This window comes from Arachis duranensis, chromosome 9, assembly GCF_000817695.3.
Source record: "Arachis duranensis cultivar V14167 chromosome 9, aradu.V14167.gnm2.J7QH, whole genome shotgun sequence".
NCBI lineage: Eukaryota > Viridiplantae > Streptophyta > Magnoliopsida > Fabales > Fabaceae > Arachis > Arachis duranensis.
In genome coordinates, this window is record NC_029780.3 from 74177201 (window position 1) to 74197090 (window position 19890).

At 39.0% G+C, this 19890-nt stretch overlaps 2 non-coding genes across 2 annotated transcripts; one reads left to right on the plus strand and one right to left on the minus strand.

Annotated features, from left to right (window-relative positions):
- Positions 1–5089: 5089 nt before the first annotated feature.
- On the minus strand, positions 5090–5196 carry LOC127741908 (small nucleolar RNA R71). The gene has a single exon (XR_008003096.1). It is a non-coding gene; the product is annotated as a small nucleolar RNA R71 (small nucleolar RNA).
- Positions 5197–13438: 8242 nt separating this feature from the next.
- Positions 13439–13546, plus strand: LOC127741998 (small nucleolar RNA R71). Its single transcript, XR_008003185.1, has one exon. It is a non-coding gene; the product is annotated as a small nucleolar RNA R71 (small nucleolar RNA).
- The last annotated feature ends 6344 nt before the right edge of the window (positions 13547–19890 follow it).

Consider the following 19890-nt stretch of genomic DNA (forward strand, 5'->3'; position numbering starts at 1 on the left):
TTTTTAATGCAATTTGAAGTGTTTCATGTTTATGGCTTCTTTCTTTAATTGTTGGTTATTGATTCCTTGCATTTGTTAGTCTTAGATTTTACTATCTCTTGTTAATTTTCTATGTTTTTATTTTGTGCCTTCCAAGTGTTTGTTGAAATGCTTGGTTGGATTTTAAAATAGATTTTTGTGTTCTTGTCTTGGGTTGATGATTTGGAGACTCTTGAATTGTCAAAGTCTCTTGTTGATTGGTAATCGAAGATTGCCGGTTAGCTTGAACTTCACTAAATCTAGTCTCTCACTATGAGTTGATTAGGACTTGTGAAGTCAAGTTGATTGTATGAACTTGAATTTCCTTCATTGGTTAGAGGTTAACTAAGTGAAGGCAATTTACATTTACCATCACAACTGACGACGATAATGAGGATATGACTTCTAATTCTCTTTCCTTGCTTAGAGCTTTCTTAGTTATTAGTTTATTTTCTTGCCATTTTACTTTCTTGTTTCTTATTACAATCCCAAAAATATACCTCATAGCTAATAATAAACTACACTTCCCTGTAATTCCTTTGAGAGACGACTCGAGGTTTAAATAGTTCAGTTAATTTTATTGGGTTTGCTTAAGTGACAAACAAATTAAACATTGATTGAGATTTAATTGTTAGTTTAGAGACTTGCAACATGATTTTATTGAGAAATTTTTTACCGATATTTTTCCTCCGTCAGTGAACATTCAATGAAATGGACATTTTATGTGGGCGGAGCATCTAATCCTCAAGGATGTGGCGTCGGAGTACTCCTCGAAGATAGTAACAGATTTGTACTTGAACATTCTTTACATTTTTCCTTCGAAGCAAGCAACAACCAGACAGAGTATGAAGCTCTGATTGCTAGTCTAAGGTTAGCAATGGACCTACAAAACTTTGAACTAAAGGTATATTGCGATGCTCTACTAGTCGTACAACAGGTAAATGATCTATTCCAAGTAAAAGACCCTTTATTGGAAAAATACTTAGCTATTGTTAAGTCTCTCATATCTAATTTTTCAAAATTTGAAATTCACCTTATACCTCGAGAAGAAAATCACGGAGCTGATATCTTATCAAAACTCACAAGCACACAATCACATACTTCTTCACTTTATCAATCTATTTTGCTTAAACCAAGTATTAATTTAACCGAGGTTTTAAGTGTCAATCAGGAAGACGATTGGCGGAAGCCTTATATAGAATACCTCAGGAATGGGAACATTCCTCATAGTGTTGATAATATTCGGCAATTTCGACGTCAAGCATCTTTCTTCACTATTTTCAATAATAAGATATAAGAATTAAGTATAGAACCTTGAATGAATTTGAAAGAAAATAAGTCATGATGAACAATTAGACTTAGAGGATATAACAAGTAAATGCTAGAGGTGTCCCTTGAATATCTATTGAACCAAGGAGTAGTAAGCAAGAGACCTAAGGCTCTGAGCATCAACTACTAGGACAAAAGAAAGAAACAAAAAGCTCAAGAGAGCCAAATATCATAATAGATGCTTATGGTGAATATGTGTCAAGAAGAGAGACCTGGGCAAGTATATTCTTAGGGGTGTTTCAACACCTAGTACCCTAAAACCAACTGGTTTGGGAGTGCTAATTAAAAGCCTAATCTAAAAGGTCATCTTGAGACAAAACACTTAGAGTCATAGTCAATTGAAAAGAAAATTTAAAATGAAAGAACAAGAAGCCATTCTTGCTGCTTCAAGGTGACAATCAATAGAAAGGAGTTCCCAAGGCAAAAACTTGAAAGAATCCTCAAGAGTTTAGGAGTTCATTGTGGCATTAAATCAATAAAATTCATGCATGAGTTAACACTTAGCCCTATCCTTGGTGATGAATGCATTTTTCTAAGGTCAAGTCTCAATCCATTTAAGAATAATTCACATTGAGTGTTGTGATGACTTGCATCATCTACTCCTTTCTCTTGTCTAAAAGGACCATAAAAAGAGCATAATCCCATTGAATCAATGCATTTTCATGAACAAAGGATATATATTATAGTACATTGCTTTGGAATGGATTTGTGTTGAATTTTAGGCGAGAAGAGCAACAAAAATGGGAAGGAAACAACAAAGAAAGTTGGGCGTGTGAAGCTGGGCGTGCCACTTGGAATAAACACCAAGAATGTGTATGGGTGTGGTACGCCAGCATCAGGGCATGGCATGCCAGTTGCAATTTCCAGAGAAGAGTTCTTAAAACCTTAACAAGGGTGTGGCACGCCAGGGGCCAGGCGTGGCATGCAAGTTACACTTTCTAGGGAGCAAGGTTGGAAGCCAAAAAGGGGGCGTGGCACGCCAGGTTGGGCGTGGCACGCCAACCCCATCATTCACTATAGGCGTCCCACTTGAGCCACTGGGTGTGGAACACAAGTTCACCAATTCAGAAAGAAAAGAACGCTTGGGCGTGCCACTTGGGATCGAAGGCGTGGCACGCCAGCTTTAAACCAACACTTGGGCGTGCCACTTGAACACCAAGGCATGGCACGCCAGTTCAAATTTCCAGAAGAGGAGCTGAAGGTCCAACACTTGGGCGTGCCACTTAGTGTTGAATGCGTGGCATGCCAGCTTTAAAGCAACACTTGGTCGTGCTACTTGGGTTCTAGGCGTGGCACGCCAATGCTGAAGAAGGCTTAGCACCAACCTTGGCTGTGCCACTTGATATCGAAGGTGTGGCACGCCAACACCATCACTCAAAGGAGAAGTAGACTGCGCGTGCCACTTGAAGTTTAAGGCATGGCATGCCATTGCTAGAAGACCATGGGCATGGCACTAGAATGCTGGGCATGGCACACCAGCTATTGGAACCAAAAAACACACAATGGGCGTGGCACGCCAGTTATGTTTTCCAGAGAGTAAGATGAAGCATACACAATGGGCATGGCACGCCACCTACTGGGTGTGGCACGCTAGTTATGTTTTCCAGAGAGGAAGAATAAGCACCCAATTGGCATGGCACGCTAGACCTAGGGCGTGCCACGCCAGTTCAACAACCCAGAGAAAAAAAGTGAGAGGAAAGAGCTGGGCGTGCCACTTGGGATCGAAGGCGTGGCACGCCAAAGAGGTTGATGCATGAAGAGTGCCACTTAAGGAGCTGGGCGTGGCGTGCCAAGCCAACCTGAGTGGCTAGGCGTGGCACGCCACTCAAACGCCAGCCACACGCCAAGATAAAGGGCCACGTTTTATGAGTTTTTCCTTTTCCTCCAACTGTAATTTTCTTTTCTCTTTTGTATTTTGTTAATTCTAGTGATAGGAGTAGTATAAATACCCCCTGGAAGTACTGAAAAGGGGGTTGGCATTGGCAAGTCTAGTTTTAGTTTTCACTTTACACTTCATCTCTTCCATCTCTTTTATTTTTCTCTTAGTTATGAGTAGCTAAACTCCCTCTCATTGGGAGAGGGAGCTCTATTGTACTTGATGGATTAATGATTGTGAATTTTTTCTTCTCTTCATCTTCTCTTTGATTTGTTAGAAGGAATTTTGTTTTTCATGCTAGTGTTCAATCATCTTGCGAAAGAGGTTGAATGCAAAATGGGTTTCATGGGAACCTTGAAAAAGGAAACATGAAACCATGCTTGAAATCCCTTCTCACACTTGAGTAGAATCTGGTTTTGGGATTGGATATGGTGACATATAATCCACCCATTATTTGGATCTATGATAATGTGTGGTATAATCAGGGACCAAGCATATCTCTCTTCATGAGCAATTAGACCAAGGCATTGGCTGATTATCAAGATTTGAGAGATTGGGTTACCAAGGGATTGGGACTCAATCAATCATGATTGCCAAGAGATCAATGAGTTACATGATTGAAGATGAGATGAGCTGAATTTAATCCAAAGAGAGCAACATCTCTATCCCAATGAATTTCCCCTATTCTTATCTTCCACATTCTTTATAGCTTTCTTTTACATTCTGCTAATTCCCCACTCCCATTTACAATTTAGTCATTTATGTTTCTGTTCTTTGCATTCTTGCCATTTATATTTCTGCACTTTATTGCTTTCTTTTACTTTTGAGCTATTTACAATTCTGCAATTTAATTTACAGCACTCAATATTCACTACTTTGATTAGCTTAACTAATTAACTCATTAACCAAAACTGCTCAATCAATCAATCTCTGTGGATACGACCCCACTCCTAGTGGGTTATTACTTGACAATAATTTGGTGCGCTTGCCAAAGAACGGATTCATTTTATATGGGGAGTGAATTTTGGTCATCAAGTTTTATGGCACCGTTGCCGGAGATTGATTTGAATTGACAGTGATTAAGTGGATGAGCAATTAGATTAAGCATATTCTTTTATCTTTGTTAGCCCTTTGTTTATCATTTCATTTTTCTTTCTTTCTTTCAGTATTCTAATTTTTCATTGTCTATATACTAACACTAACAAAAGCACACTAACTATTTGATATTTTGCATCTATTATTTTTTTACTTACCCACCCCTATTCCAAAGGGTGATAACCTTTTTTCTTTTGTGAGTTTTGTATGACAGGGAGAAGAGGAATTGACATCTCCTACGACTCTAAACCAGAGAAAACATTCTTAAGACTAAGAAGAGAAGCAGTGGCATGAGTTAAAAGAGTAGTTAGTGAAGAAGAAGTAGAAGGTCCAACTCAAACTATGGATGGAGAAGTACACAACCACCATGAAAAAGTTGTTGGCAACCGTGCTCCACAAAAGAGCAGGGTGCTAGGCTCTTACATAAACCCCAACCCTGGGAATTGTGGGAGTAGCATATTGAGGCCCAACATAAACGCCAACAATTTTGGGGTCAAGCCACAGCTCATAACTCTTGTTCAGAATAATTGTTCCTTTAGAGGAAGTGCTCAAGAGGACCCTAATCAACAACTAACTACATTCCTGAGGATTTGTGACACCATGAAATTCAATGATGTTCACTCGGACACTTACAAACTGCTCTTGTTTCCCTTCTCTCTTGGGGATAAGGCATCAAAGTGGCTGGAATCATTCCCTAGAGAAAGCCTTACCACTTGGGAAGATGTTGTTAACAAGTTTCTAGCAAGGTTCTACCCTCCACAGAGAATCAATAGACTGAGAGCTGAGGTCTAAACTTTTAAACAACAAGATGGGGAGACTCTCTATGAAGCATGGGAGAGATACAAAAATTTAACAAGGAGGTGCCCCCCTGATATGTTCAATGAATGGGTGTAACTGCATATCTTCTATGAGGGGTTGTCATATGACTCTAAGAAGGCTCTAGACCACTCCTCAAGAGGCTCACTCAACAAGAAGAAGACAGTCGAAGAGGCCAGAGATATAATAGAAACTGTTGCCAGCAACGAGTATTTCTATGTCTCTGAAAGGACCCAAAAGAAGGGAGTAATGGAGCTCAATTCCATGGATGCTCTGTTAGCTCAAAACAAAATGATCACAGCTCAACTAGCAGCTTTAACCAAGCAAATGGAGAAGAATCAAGTCTCCATCATCTAAGCTTAAGCACCTCCACAAGAGGAAGAATACCCAGAAGTTGAAGAAGCATGGGAACAAGCCAACTATGTGAACAATTCCTCTAGACCACCATATGACCCCAATGCTAATATATACAACCCAGGTTGGAGGAACCACCCAAAATTTGAGTGGAAAAACCAGCAAAACCACAACCAAGACCACAAACCATACCACTCTAACCAACACAGCAGCCACAATTCTAACAATCAATCAAGCAACAATAGACCCCACCACAACTCACAAAATATATCCTACCATTCTAACCAACAACCATACACCAGCCAACCCCAAGATGCATCAACCCCAACCATGCAATCTTGTGATATTAGCAGTAACTTTGCAAGATTAGAAGCTGCCATAGCATAAATGAATAGAACTATTACCACTGTTGCAGAGAGACAAGTGGAAGCTAACAGAAATATGGATGCACTCCAAGAGGAGGTCAGATCCAACATAAGAAACCAAGGAGCAGCAATCTCAAAACTAGAAGCACAACTAGGAACCTTGTCTAAGCAAATGCCAATGCCTACACATACATTCTCCAGCGACACCATGGTAAAACCAAGAGGGGAATGCAAGGCCATCACACTAAGAAGCGGGAAGGTTGTGGATGGAGCATCTCCATGTCAAGACAAGCAAGAAGAAGAAATTGCAACTGAATCCGAAATCAAGAAGGAAGAAGAGACTCCTATGTACCAAAAGCACCCTATCCACAAAGGCTAAGGAAAGATGGAAAAGACAGTCATTCTCTAGATTTTTAGAGATCTTTAAGAAACTCCAAATCAACATTCCCTTTGCTGAGGCATTAGAACAAATGCCACTCTATGTCAAGTTCCTAAAGAAGCTCATGACAAGGAAGAAAAACTGGGGTGAGAAGGAAACTGTAGAGCTCACTGAGGAATGTAGTGCTATAATACAAAAGAAGCTTCCCTAGAAATTAAAAGACCCTGGGAGCTTTCAAATCCCTTGCATCATAGGGGATATCAACATTGAGAAAGCATTGTATAATTTAGGAGCTAGCATAAACCTCATGTCCTTGGCCATAATGAAAAGAATGAGGATTGAAGAGGCCAAGCCAACGAGAATGGCACTTCAATTGGCTGATAGAACATTCAATTTTTCTCATGGGGTGGTGGAAGATTTGTTGGTGAAGGTAGGGGAGTTTATCTTTCCAGCTAGTTTTGTTGTGCTTAATATGGAGGAAGAGGCTAGCACATCAATCATCCTAGGAAGACCATTCCTAGCTACTGTTGGGGCCATAATTGATGTTCAAAAAGGGGAGTTAGTCTTAAGACTACATGAAGAGAAGAAGGTCTTCAATGTCTTCAAGGAAATGAGTTACCCCAAGGAATCCATTGGTGAATGCCTGATGGTGGACACAATTGAGAAGATAGTGCAAGGGGTTCTGGAAGAAGAACAATGCCAAGAAATTGTGGAGCAAGATTGGTGCACGAAATTGTGATCTCAATGGCGCCAACAACTTGGTACGCACAATTGTAATCTCAACTCTTTTTCACAACTTCGCACAACTAACCAGCAAGTGCACTGGGTCGTCCAAGTAATAAACCTTATGTGAGTAAGGGTCGATCCCACGGAGATTGTCGGCTTGAAGCAAGCTATGGTCATCTTGTAAATCTCAGTCAGGCGGATTCAAATGGTTATGGAGTTTTAATAATTAAAAGATAAATAGAACGTAAAATAAAGATAGAGATACTTATGTAAATCATTGGTGGGAATTTCAGATAAGTGTATGGAGATGCTTTATCCCTTTTGAATCTCTGCTTTCCTACTGCCTTCATCCAATCCTTCATACTCCTTTCTATGGCAAGCAGTATGTAGGGTGTCAACGTTGTCAATGGCTACTTCCCATTCTCTCAGTGAAAAAGGTCCTCTACGGTTTCCCGTATGGCTAATCAGCTGTTGGTTCTCGATCGTGTAGGAATAGGATTTACTATCCTTTTGTGTCTGTCACCACGCCTTACAGTCGCGAGTTTGAAGCTCGTCACAGTCATCCCATCCCAGATCCTACTCGAAATACCATAGATAAGGTTTAGACTTTCCGGATCTTAAGAATGCTGCCAATTGATTCTAGCTTATACCACGAAGACTCTGATCTCACGGAATGGAAGGCTCTATTGTCAAGAGAGGCAACCATGCATCATGGACCAGGAATCCAAGAGATACACACTTTAACTTTCGCAGGTAGAACGGAAGTGTTTGTCAGACACGCGTTCATAAGTGAGAATGGTGATGAGTGTCACGGATCATCACATTCATCAGGTTGAAGTGCGAATGAATATCTTAGAATGAGAATAAGCATGAATTGAACAGAAAATAGTAGTAATTGCATTAATACTCGAGGAACAGCAGAACTCCACACCTTAATCTATGGTGTGTAGAAACTCCACCGTTGAAAATACACAAGAACAAGGTCTAGGCATGGCCGAATGGCCAGCCTCCTCAAATGACATATGAATTTGAAAAAATAGGGAAAAATACCCCTAGTACAATAGTAAAAAGTTCTATTTATACTAAACTAGTTACTAGGATTACAAAAATGAGTAAATGATGCAGAAATCCACTTCCGGGCCCACTTGGTGTGTGCTTGGGATGAGCATTGAAGCTTTCATGTGCAGAGGTCTTCCTTGGAGTTAAACGCCAGTTTGTAACTTGTTTCTGGCGTTTAACTCTGCTTTGCAACTTGTTTCTGGCGTTTAACGCCAGAATAGGGCAGAAAGTTGGCGTTAAACGCCAGTTTGCGTCGTCTAAACTCGGGCAAAGTATGGGCAAAGTATGGAAAGCCCTGGATGTCTACTTTCCAACGCAGGTGAGAGCGCGCCATTTGGATTTCTGTAGCTCTAAAAAATCCATTTTGAGTGCAAGGAGGTCAGAATCCATCAGCATCAGCAGTCCTTTGTCAGCCTCTGAATCAAATTTTTGCTCAGGTCCCTCAATTTTAGCCAGAAAATACCTAAAATCACAGAAAAACACACAAACTCATAGTAAAGTCCAAAATTGTGAATTTTGCTTAAAAACTAATAAAAATATACTAAAAACTAACTAAGTCATACTAAAAACTATATGAAAACAATGCCAAAAAGCATATAAATTATCCGCTCATCACAACACAAAACTTAAATTGTTGCTTGTCCCCAAGCAACTGAAAACAAAATAGGATAAAAAGAAGAGAATATACAATGAATCTCACAATATCAATGAAACTTAGTCCCAATTAGATGTGCGGGGCTAGTAGCTTTTTGCTTCTGATCAGTTTTGGCATCTCACTTTATCCTTTGAAATTCAGAATGATTGGCATCTATAGAAACTTTAGAATTTCAAATAGTGTTATTGATTCTCCTAGTTCAATATGTTGATTCTTGAACACAGCTACTTTATGAGTCTTGGCCGTGGTCCTAAGCATTTTGTTTTCCAATATTACCACCGGATACATAAATGCCACAGACACATAACTGGGTGAACCTTTTCAGATTGTGACTCAGCTTTGCTAAAGTCCCCAATTAGAGGTGTCCAGAGCTCTTAAGCATACTCTTTTGCTTTGGATCACGACTTTAACTACTCAGTCTAAAGCTTTTCACTTGGACCTTCATGACACAAGCACATGGTTAGGGACAACTTGATTTAGCCGCTTAGGCCTAGATTTTATTTCCTTGGGCCCTTCTATCCATTAATGCTCAAAGCCTTGGATCCTTTTTATCCTTGCCTTTTAGTTTAAAGGGCTATTGGCTTTTTTTGCTTGCTTTTTCTTTTTCTTTCTCTCTTTTTTTCCACTTTTTTTCACTGCTTTTTCTTGCTTCAAGAATCAATTTCATGATTTTTCAGATTATCAATAACATTTCTCTTTGTTCATCATTCTTTCAAGAGCCAACAATTTTAACATTCATAAACAACAAGATAAAAAATATGCATTGTTTAAGCATTCATTCTGAAAACAAAAAGTATTACCACCACATCAAAATAATTAAACTAATTTCAAGATAAAATTTGAAATCCAAGTACTTCTTGTTCTTTTGTAAGTAAGCACATTTTTCATTTAAGAGAGGTGAAGGATTCATGGAATTATTCATAGCTTTAAGACATAGACACTTGACACTAATGATCATGTAATGAAGACACAAACATAGGTGACACAATAAGAATAAAAAACCGAAAACAGAAAAATAAATAGACAAGAAGATTAAGGACTGAGTCCACCTTAGTGTGGGTGGTGTCTTCCTCTTGAAGAACCAATGGAACGCCTAAGCTCCTCTATGTCTCTTCCTTGCCTTTGTTGCTCCTCCCTCATAGCTCTTTGATCTTCTCTAATCTCATGGAGAATGATGGATGCTCTTGGTGCTCCACCCTTAGTTGGTCCATGTTGTAACTCACGCCTTCCAAGGAGGTGTTGAGTTGCTCCCAATAGTTGTGTGGAGGAAATTGCATCCCTTGAGGCATCTCAGGGATTTCTTGATGAAGGTCTTCCTCATGCTCTTGTTGAGGTCCATGAATGGGCTCTCTTGTTTGCTCCATCCTTTTCTTAGTGATGGGCTTATCCTCTTCAATATGGATGTCTCCTTCTATGTCAATCCCATCTAAATTGCATAGATGACAAATGAGATGAGGAAAGGCTAACCCTGCCAAGGTGGATGACTTGTCAGCCACCTTGTAGAGTTCTAGAGGTATGATCTCATGAACTTCTACTTCTTCCCCAATCATGATACTATGGATCATGATGACCCGATCCACAGTCACTTCAGATCGGTTGCTAGTAGGAATGATGGAGCGTTGGATGAACTCCAACCATCCTCTAGCCATAGGCTTAAGGTCCAGTATTCTCAATTGAACCGGATTGCCTCTTGAGTCTCTTTTCCATTGAGCTCCTTCCACACATATGTCCATGAGGACTTGGTCAAACCTTTGATCAAAGTTGACCCTTCTAGTGTAGGGGCGTGCGTTTTCTTGCATAATTGGCAAGTGTAACGCCAACCTTACATTTTCCGGACTGAAATCTAAGTATTTTCCCCGAACCATTGTAAGCTAATTCTTTGGATTCGAGTTTATACTTTGATCATGGTTCCTAGTGATCCATGCATTGGCATAGAACTCTTGAACCATTAAGATTCTGACTTGTTGAATGAGATTGGTGAGAACTTCCCAGCCTCTTTTTCGGATCTCATGTCGGATCTCCGGATACTCATTTTTTTAGCACAAAAGGGACCTCAGGGATCACCTTCTTCTTGGCCACAACTTCATAGAAGTGGTCTTGATGGACCTTTGAGATGAATCTCTCCATCTTCCATGACTCAGAGGTGGAAGCTTTTGCCTTCCCTTTCCTCTTTCTAGAGGTTTCTCTGGCCTTAGGTGCCATAAATGGTTATGAAAAAATAAAAAGCAATGCTTTTACCATACCAATCTTAAAATTTTTGCTCATCCTCAAGCAAAAGAAGAAAGAAAGAAGGGGAAGAAGGAGAAAAATAGAGGAGATGGAGGAAGAAATGAATTCGACCAAGATGGGGGAAAGGTGTTTGTGTTGTGTGAATATAAAGGAGTAGTGAGGGGTTTATATAGGGGTGAGGGGAGGGTTGAGATTCGGTCATTAGGGTTGGGTTTGGGGGGAAAAGTGTTTGAATTTGAGAGTGAGGTAGGTGGGATTCTTGGGGAAGAGATTTGGAGGTGATTGGTGAAGAGGTGATGGGAAAGAGTGAATGAGTTGATTGGTGAGGGATATTTAGGGAAGAGTGTTGTGGGAGGGTAAGGGTCAAGGATGTATCATCCCTGCTTCTATTAGGCATACAAATGCCCTTGCTGTGCAATTCTGACGTTTAATGCCAGACTGCTGCTTGTTTCTGGCATTAAATGCCAGCTTTTATTCCTTTCCTGGCGTTAAACACCAAGATGTAACCTGTTTCTGGCGTTTAACGCCAGATTGTAGCCTGTTTCTGGTGTTTAACACCAGTCTGGTGCTTGTTTCTGGCGTTTAACACCCAGAATGGTGCCAGACTGGGAGTTAAATGCCCATTCTGCTACCCTTACTGGCGTTTAAATGCCAGTAAGTTTCTCCTCTAGGGTGTGCTGTTTTCAATGCTATTTTTTATTTTTCTTGAATTTTTGTAATTGTTTTTGTAACTCCACATGATCATCAACCTAAAAAAGGAAAATACATAGATAAATAAAATTGGGTTGCCTCCCAATAAGCACTTCTTTAATGTCAATAGCTTGACAATGAGCTCTCATGGAGCCTCACAGTTGTTCAGAGCATTGTTGGAACCTCCCAATACCAAACTTAGAGTTTGAATGTGACGGTTCAACACCAAACTTAGATTTTGGTTGTGGCCTCCCAATACCAAACTTAGAGTTTGACTCTGGGGGCTTTGGTTGACTCTGTAGTGAGAGAAGCTTTTCTTGCTTCCTCTCCATGGTTACAGAGGGAGATCCTTGAGTTTTAAACACAAGGTAGTCCTCATTCAGTTGAAGGACCAACTCTCCTCTCTCCACATCAATCACAGCTTTTGCTGTGGCTAGGAAGGGTCTTCTAAGGATAATGGATTCATCCTCATCCTTCTCACTATCTAGGATTATGAAATCAGCAGGGATGTAAAGGTCTTTGACCTTTACTAGCACGTCCTCTACCTATCCATAAGCCTTTTTCATGGATTTGTCTGGCATCTCTAATGAGAATTTGGCAGCTTGTACCTCAAAGATTTCCAGTTTCTCCATTACAGAGAGTGGCATTAAATTTATGCCTGACCCCAGGTCACACAAAGCCTTCTTAAAGATCATGGTGCCTATGGTACATGGAATTAGGAATTTACCAGGATCCTATTTCTTTTGAGGTAAAGTGTACTGAACCCAGATATTCAGTTCATTAATGAGCAATGGAGGCTCATCCTCCCAAGTCTCATTACCAAATTTCTTGGCATTCAGCTTCATGATTGCTCCTAAATACTAGGCAACTTGCCCTTCAACAATGTCTTCATCTTCTTCAGAAGATGAATAGTCATCAGAGCTCATGAATGGTAAAAGGAGGCTCAATAGAATCTTTATGGTCTCTAGGTGAGCCTAAGATTCCTTAGGTTCCTCAATTGGAAACTCCTTTTTGTCCAGAGGACGTCCCAAGAGGTCTTCCTTACTGGGATTCACGTCTTCCTCCTCCTCTGTGCATTCGGCCACACCAAGTAAGGTTATAGCCTTGCACTCTCTTTTTGGGTTCTCTTCTGTATTGCTTGGGAGAGTACTAGGAGGAGTTTTAGTGACTCTTTTACTTAGCTGACCCACTTGTGCCTCCAAATTTCTAATGGAGGACCTTGTTTCATTCATGAAACTTAGAGTGGCCTTAGATAGATCAGAGACTATATTTGCTAAGCTAGAGGGACTCTGCTCAGAATTCTTTATCTGTTGCTGAGAGGATAACAGAAAAGGCTTGCTATTGCTAAACCTGTTTCTTCCACCATTATTAATGCCTTGTTGAGGCTTTTGTTGATCCTTCCATGAGAAATTTGGATGATTTCTCCATGAGGGATTATAGGTGTTTCCATAGGCTTCACCCATGTAATTCACCTCTGCCATAGCAGGGTTCTCAGGATCATAAGCTTCTTCTTCAGAAGATGCTTCTTTAGTACTGTTGGATGCATTTTGCAATCCATTCAGACTCTGAGAAATCATATTGACTTGCTGAGTCAACATTTTCTTTTAAGCCAATATGGCATTCAGAGCATCAATTTCAAGAACTTCCTTCCTTTGAGGCGTCCCATTACTCATAGGATTCCTTTCAGAAGTGTACATGAACTGATTATTTGCAACCATGTCAATGAGTTCCTGAGCTTTTGCAGGCATTTTCTTCAGGTGGATAGATCCACCTGCAGAATGGTCCAATGACATCTTAGACAATTCAGACAGACCATCATGGAATATATCCAGGATGGTCCATTCTGAAAGCATGTCAGAAGGACACTTTTTGGTCAGTTGCTTGTATCTCTCCCAAGCTTCATAGAGGGATTCACCTTCTTTCTGTCTGAAGGTTTGAACATCCACTCTAAGCTTGCTAACCTTTTGAGGAGGAAAAAACTTGGCTAAGAAAGCCGTGACCAGCTTATCCCAAGAGTTTAGGCTATCTTTAGGTTGAGAGTCTAACCATACTCTAGCTCTATCTCTTACAGCAAAAGGAAAAAGCATAAGCCTGTAGACCTCGGGATCAACCCCATTGGTCTTAACAGTATCACAGATCTGCAAGAATTTAGTTAAGAATTGAAAAGGATCTTCTGATGGAAGTCCATAAAACTTGCAATTCTGTTGCATCATAGAAACTAATTAAGGCTTTAGCTCAAAATTGTTTGCTCCAATGGCAGGGATTGAGATGCTTCTTCCATGTAAATTGGAATTTGGTGCAGTAAAGTCACCAAGCATCTTCCTTGCATTGTTGTTGGGTTCGGCCATGTCTCCTTCTTTTTCGAGATTCTCTATAAGGTTTTCTCTGGATTGTTGTGCTTTAGTTTCTCTTAGCTTCTTCTTCAGAGTTCTTTCAAGTTCAGGATCTGCTTCAACAAGAATGTCCTTGTCCTTGCTCCTACTCATATGAAAAAGAAGAGGACAGAAAAGAAAGAAGAATCCTCTACGTCACAGTATAGAGATTCCTTTATGTGAGTAGAAGAAGAAAAGAATAGAAGAAGAAAAATTTGAACATAGAGAGGGAGAGAGGGTCCGAATTATAAGAAGAAGAGGAGAGTGTTAGTGATTAGATAAATAAATAGAAAGAGATGAAAGGGAGAAAATTTCGAAAATTATTTTTGAAAAAAGGTTTTTTCGAAAATTAAGAGAAGAAATAAAATTAAAATTAAAATTTGAAACAATTAGTTAAATAAAAAAAGATTTTTGAAAAAGAGGAAGGTAATTTTCGAAAATTAGAAAGAGAAAAGTAGTTAGGTGGTTTTGAAAAAGATAAGAAACAAACAAAAAGTCAATTAGTTAGTTGAAAAAGATTTGAAAATCAATTTTGAAAAGATAAGAAGTTAGAAAAGATTTTGAAATTAAAGTTTGAAAAAGATATGATTGAAAAGATATTTTGAAAAAGATTTGAAAAGAAAATTAAAAGATATGAATCTAGAAATTAAAGATTGAACTTTTCTCAACAAGAAAGTAACAAACTTCAAATTTTTGAATCAATCACATTAATTGTTAGTAAAGTTTTTGAAAATCATGAAGTAAAGATAAGACAAAGATTTTTAAAATGAATTTTAAAAATTTTCGAAAATGTAGAAGAAAAATGAAAAAGATTTTTTTTTGAAAAAGTTTTGAAAAGATAAGATTTTTAAAATTTGAAATCTTGACTTGACTAACAAGAAACAACTTATTTTAAAATTTTTTGACTAAGTCAACACAAAGATTTCGAAATTTATGAGGAAAATAAGGGAAAGATATTTTTTTATTTTTGAATTTTTAATGATGAGAGAGAAAAACACAAATATGACTCAACACATAAAAATTTTGGATTAAAACAAATTATGCATGCAAGAACACTATGAATGTCAAGATGAACACCAAGAACACTTTGAAGATTAAGATGAAAAAGACACAAAACAAGAAAATATGAAGATCAAACAAGAAGACTTGTCAAGAACAACTTGAAGATCATGAAGAATGCAATGCATGACTTTTCGAAAATTTTTTTAGAAAATTAAAAAGTTGCAATTGACACCAAACTTAAAAATTGACCCTAGACTCAAACAAGAAACACAAAATATTTTTGTTTTTTATGATTTTATAAATTTTTTTTGGATTTTTCGAAAATTATATTTAGAAAAACAAAAAAGAAGAAAAATTTTGAAAGATTTTTGAAAACTTTTTTTTGAAAATAAAATAAGAAGAAAATTACCTAATCTAAGCAACAAGATGAACCGTCAGTTGTCCAAACTCGAACAATCCTAGGCAACAGCGCCAAAAACTTTTCAATTGAGAAGATAGTGCAAGGGGTTCTGGAAGAAGAACAATGCCAAGAAATTGTGGAGCAAGATTGGTGCACGAAATTGTGATCTCAATGGCGCCAACAACTTGGTACGCACAATTGTAATCTCAACTCTTTTTCACAACTTCGCACAACTAACCAGTAAATGCACTGGGTCGTCCAAGTAATAAACCTTACGTGAGTAAGGGTCGATCCCACGGAGATTGTCAGCTTGAAGCAAGCTATGGTCATCTTGTAAATCTCAGTCAGTCGGATTCAAATGGTTATGGAGTTTTAATAATTAAAAGATAAATAGAACGTAAAATAAAGATAGAGATACTTATGCAAATCATTGGTGGGAATTTCAGATAAGTGTATGGAGATGCTTTATCCCTTTTGAATCTCTGCTTTCCTACTGCCTTCATCCAATCCTTCATACCCCTTTCTATGGCAAGCTGTATGTAGGGCGTCACCGTTGTCAATGGCTACTTCCCATTCTCTCAGTGAAAAAGGTCCTCTACGGTTTCCCGCATGGCTAATCAGCTGTTGGTTCTTGATCGTGTAGGAATAGGATTTACTATCCTTTTGCGTCTGTCACCACGCCCTACAGTCGTGAGTTTGAAGCTTGTCACAGTCATCCCATCCCAGATCCTACTCGGAATACCACAGACAAGGTTTAGACTTTTCGGATCTCAAGAATACTGCCAATTGATTCTAGCTTATACCACGAAGACTCTGATCTCACGGAATGGAAGGCTCTGTTGTCAGGAGAGGCAACCATGCATCGTGGAGCAGGAATCCAAGAGATACACACTCTAGCTTTCGCAGGTAGAACGAAAGTGTTTGTCAGGCACGCGTTCATAAGTGAGAATGGTGATGAGTGTCACGGATAATCACATTCATCATGTTGAAGTGTGAATGAATATCTTAGAATGAGAATAAGCATGAATTGAAGAGAAAACGGTGGTAATTGCATTAATACTCGAGGTACAGCAGAGCTCCACACCTTAATCTATGGTGTGTAGAAACTCCATCGTTGAAAATACATAAGAACAAGGTCTAGGCATGGCCGAATGGCCAGCCTCCCCAAATGACATATGAATTCAAAAAAATAGGGAAAAAGACCCCTAGTACAATAGTAAAAAGTTCTATTTATACTAAACTAGTTACTTGGGTTACAAAAATGAGTAAATGATGCAGAAATCCACTTCCGGGCCCACTTGGTGTGTGCTTGGGCTGAGCATTGAGGCTTTCACGTGCAGAGGTCTTCCTTGGAGTTAAACGCCAATTTGTAACTTGTTTCTGGCGTTTAACTCTGCTTTGCAACTTGTTTCTGGTGTTTAATGCCAGAATAGGGCAGAAAGTTGGCGTTAAACGCCAGTTTGTGTCATCTAAACTTGGGCAAAGTATAAATTATTATATATTTCTGGATATCCTTGGATGTCTACTTTCCAACGCAGTTGAGAACTTGCCATTTGGAATTTTGTAGCTCCAAAAAATCCATTTCGAGTGCAGGGAGTTCAGAATCCATCAGCATCAGCAGTCCTTTGTCAGCCTCTGAATCAGATTTTTGCTCAGGTCCCTCAATTTCAGCCAGAAAATATCTGAAATCATAGAAAAACACACAAACTCATAGTAAAATCTAGAAATGTGAATTTTACTTAAAAACTAATAAAAATATACTAAAAACTAACTAAATCATACTAAAAACTATATGAAAACAATGCCAAAAAGTGTATAAATTATCCGCTCATCAAAGATCAACAAGTATCATATGAAGAACTACCACAAGAAACCATGGAAGACTAAATCATGTTGGACCACACAAGTAACAAGGAAGTGGAAGCACCAAAACTAGAGTTGAAAGTCCTACCTCCAAGCTTGAAGTATGCCTACTTGGGTGAAAACAACACATACCCAGTAATCATAAATTCAAGCTTAAGTGAAGGACAAGAAGAAGAGTTAATCCATGTGTTGATGCAACACAAGGATGCTATAGGATGGACACTTGCAGATCTAAAGGGGATTAGCCCTTTGATGAGCGGATAATTTATACGCTTTTTGGCATTGTTTTTAGGTAGTTTTTAGTAGGATCTAGCTACTTTTAGGGATGTTTTCTTTAGTTTTTATGCTAAATTCACATTTCTGGACATTACTATGAGTTTGTGTGTTTTTCTGTGGTTTCAGGTAATTTCTGGCTGAAATTGAGGGACCTGAGCAAAACTCTGATAAAAGGCAGACAAAGGACTGCTGATGCTGTTGGATTCTGACCTCCCTGCACTCGAAATAGATTTTCTGGAGCTACAGAACTCCACATGGTGCGCTCTCAATGGAGTTGGAAAGTATACATCCAGAGCTTTCCAACAATAGATAATAGCCCATACTTTATTCGAGATTAGACGACACAAACTGGCGCTCAACGCCAGTTCTACGCTGCATTCTAGAGTCAAACGCCAGAAACACGTCACGAACCAGGTTGAACACCAAAATCATGTTACAACTTGGCGTTCAACTCCAATAGAAGCCTTAGCTCATGTAAAGTTCAAGTTCAGCCCAAGCACACACCAAGTGGGCCCTGAAAGTGGATTTCTGCATCAATTACTTACTTTTGTAAACCCTAGTAGCTAGTCTAGTATAAATAGGACTTTTTACTATTATATTTTCATTCTGGATTGTATTTTTGATCCTGTGATCACGTTTTGGGAGCTGGCCTCTCGGCCATGTCTGGACTTTCATCACTTATGTATTTTCAACGGTGGAGTTTCTACACATCATAGATTAAGGGTGTGGAGCTCTGCTGTACCTCGAGTCTTAATGCAAGTACTTCTATTTTTTATTCAATTCGACTTATTCTTGTTCTAAGATATTCGTTGCACTTCAACTTGATGAATGTGATGATCCGTGACACTCGTCATCATTCTCACCTATGAACGTGCGTGACTGACAACCACTTCTGTTCTACCTTAGACCGGGCGCATATCTCTTGGATTCCTTAATCAGAATCTTCGTGGTATAAGCTAGAATTGAGGCGGCATTCATGGAAATCCGGAAATTCTAACCTTGTCTGTGGTATTCCGAGTAGGATTCCGGAATTGAATGACTGTGACGAGCTTCAAACTTGCGATTGCTAGGCGTGATGACAAATGCAAAAGAATCAAGGGATTCTATTCCAACATGATCGAGAACCGACAGATGATTAGCCGTGCTATGACAGAGCATTTGGATCATTTTCTCTGAGAGGATGGGATGTAGCCATTGACAACGGTGATGCCCTACATACAACTTGCCATGGAAAGTGATGAGCGGATAATTTATACGATTTTTGGCACTGTTTTTAGTATGTTTTTAGTACATTTTAGTTAGTTTTTAGTATGTTTTTATTAGTTTTTATTTAAAATTCACTTTTCTGGGCTTTACTATGAGTTTGTGTGTTTTTCTATGATTTCAGGTAATTTCTGGCTAAAATTGAGGGACCTGAGCAAAAATATGATTCAGAGGCTGAAAAAGGACTGCAGATGCTGTTGGATTCTGACCTCCCTGCACTCGAAGTGGATTTTCTGGAGATACAAAAACCCAATTAGAGAGCTCTCAATTGCGTTGGAAAGTAGACATCCTGGGCTTTTCAGCAATATATAATAGTTTATACTTTTCTTGAGATTTGATGGCCCGAACCGGCGTTGCAAATCAGCTTCAGAATTCCCGGCGTTTAACGCCGGAACTGGCACAAAAATTGGAGTTAAACGCCCAAACTGGCACAAAAGCTGGCGTTTAACTCAAGAAAAAGTCTCTACACATGAAAGCTTCAATGCTCAGCCCAAGCACACCGGAAGTGGATTTTTATGTCATTTACTCGATTCTGTATATCGTAGGTTACTAGTTCACTATAAATAGGATATTTTGACATTATATCTTTACCTCATGACACATTACACGTTTCTTATTGTATCTTCTACGGCATGAGTCTCTAAATCCCATGGTTGGGGGTGAGGAGCTCTGCTGTGTCTTGATGGATTAATGCAATTACTACTGTTTTTCATTCAATCCCGCTTGCTTCTATTCTAAAATATCACTTGTTCCTCAACTTGATGAATGTGATGATCCGTGACACTCATCATCATTCTCACCTATGAACGTGTGCCTGAAAACCACCTCCGTTCTACTTTAGATTGAGTGAATATCTCTTGGATTCCTTAATCAGAAACTTCGTGGTATAAGCTAGAATTAATGGCGGCATTTAAGAGAATCCGGAAGGTCTAAACCTTGTCTGTGGTATTCTGAGTAGGATTCAAGGATTGAATGACTGTGACCTCCAAAACCTCAACCTGTTCTCCATTACTGCAAAACAAGTATCTATTTCATGTTTTTCTACTTTTCACAATTAAACCTGAGAATTATTGATATCCTGACTAAGAGTTACAAGATAACCATAGCTTGCTTCAAGCCGACA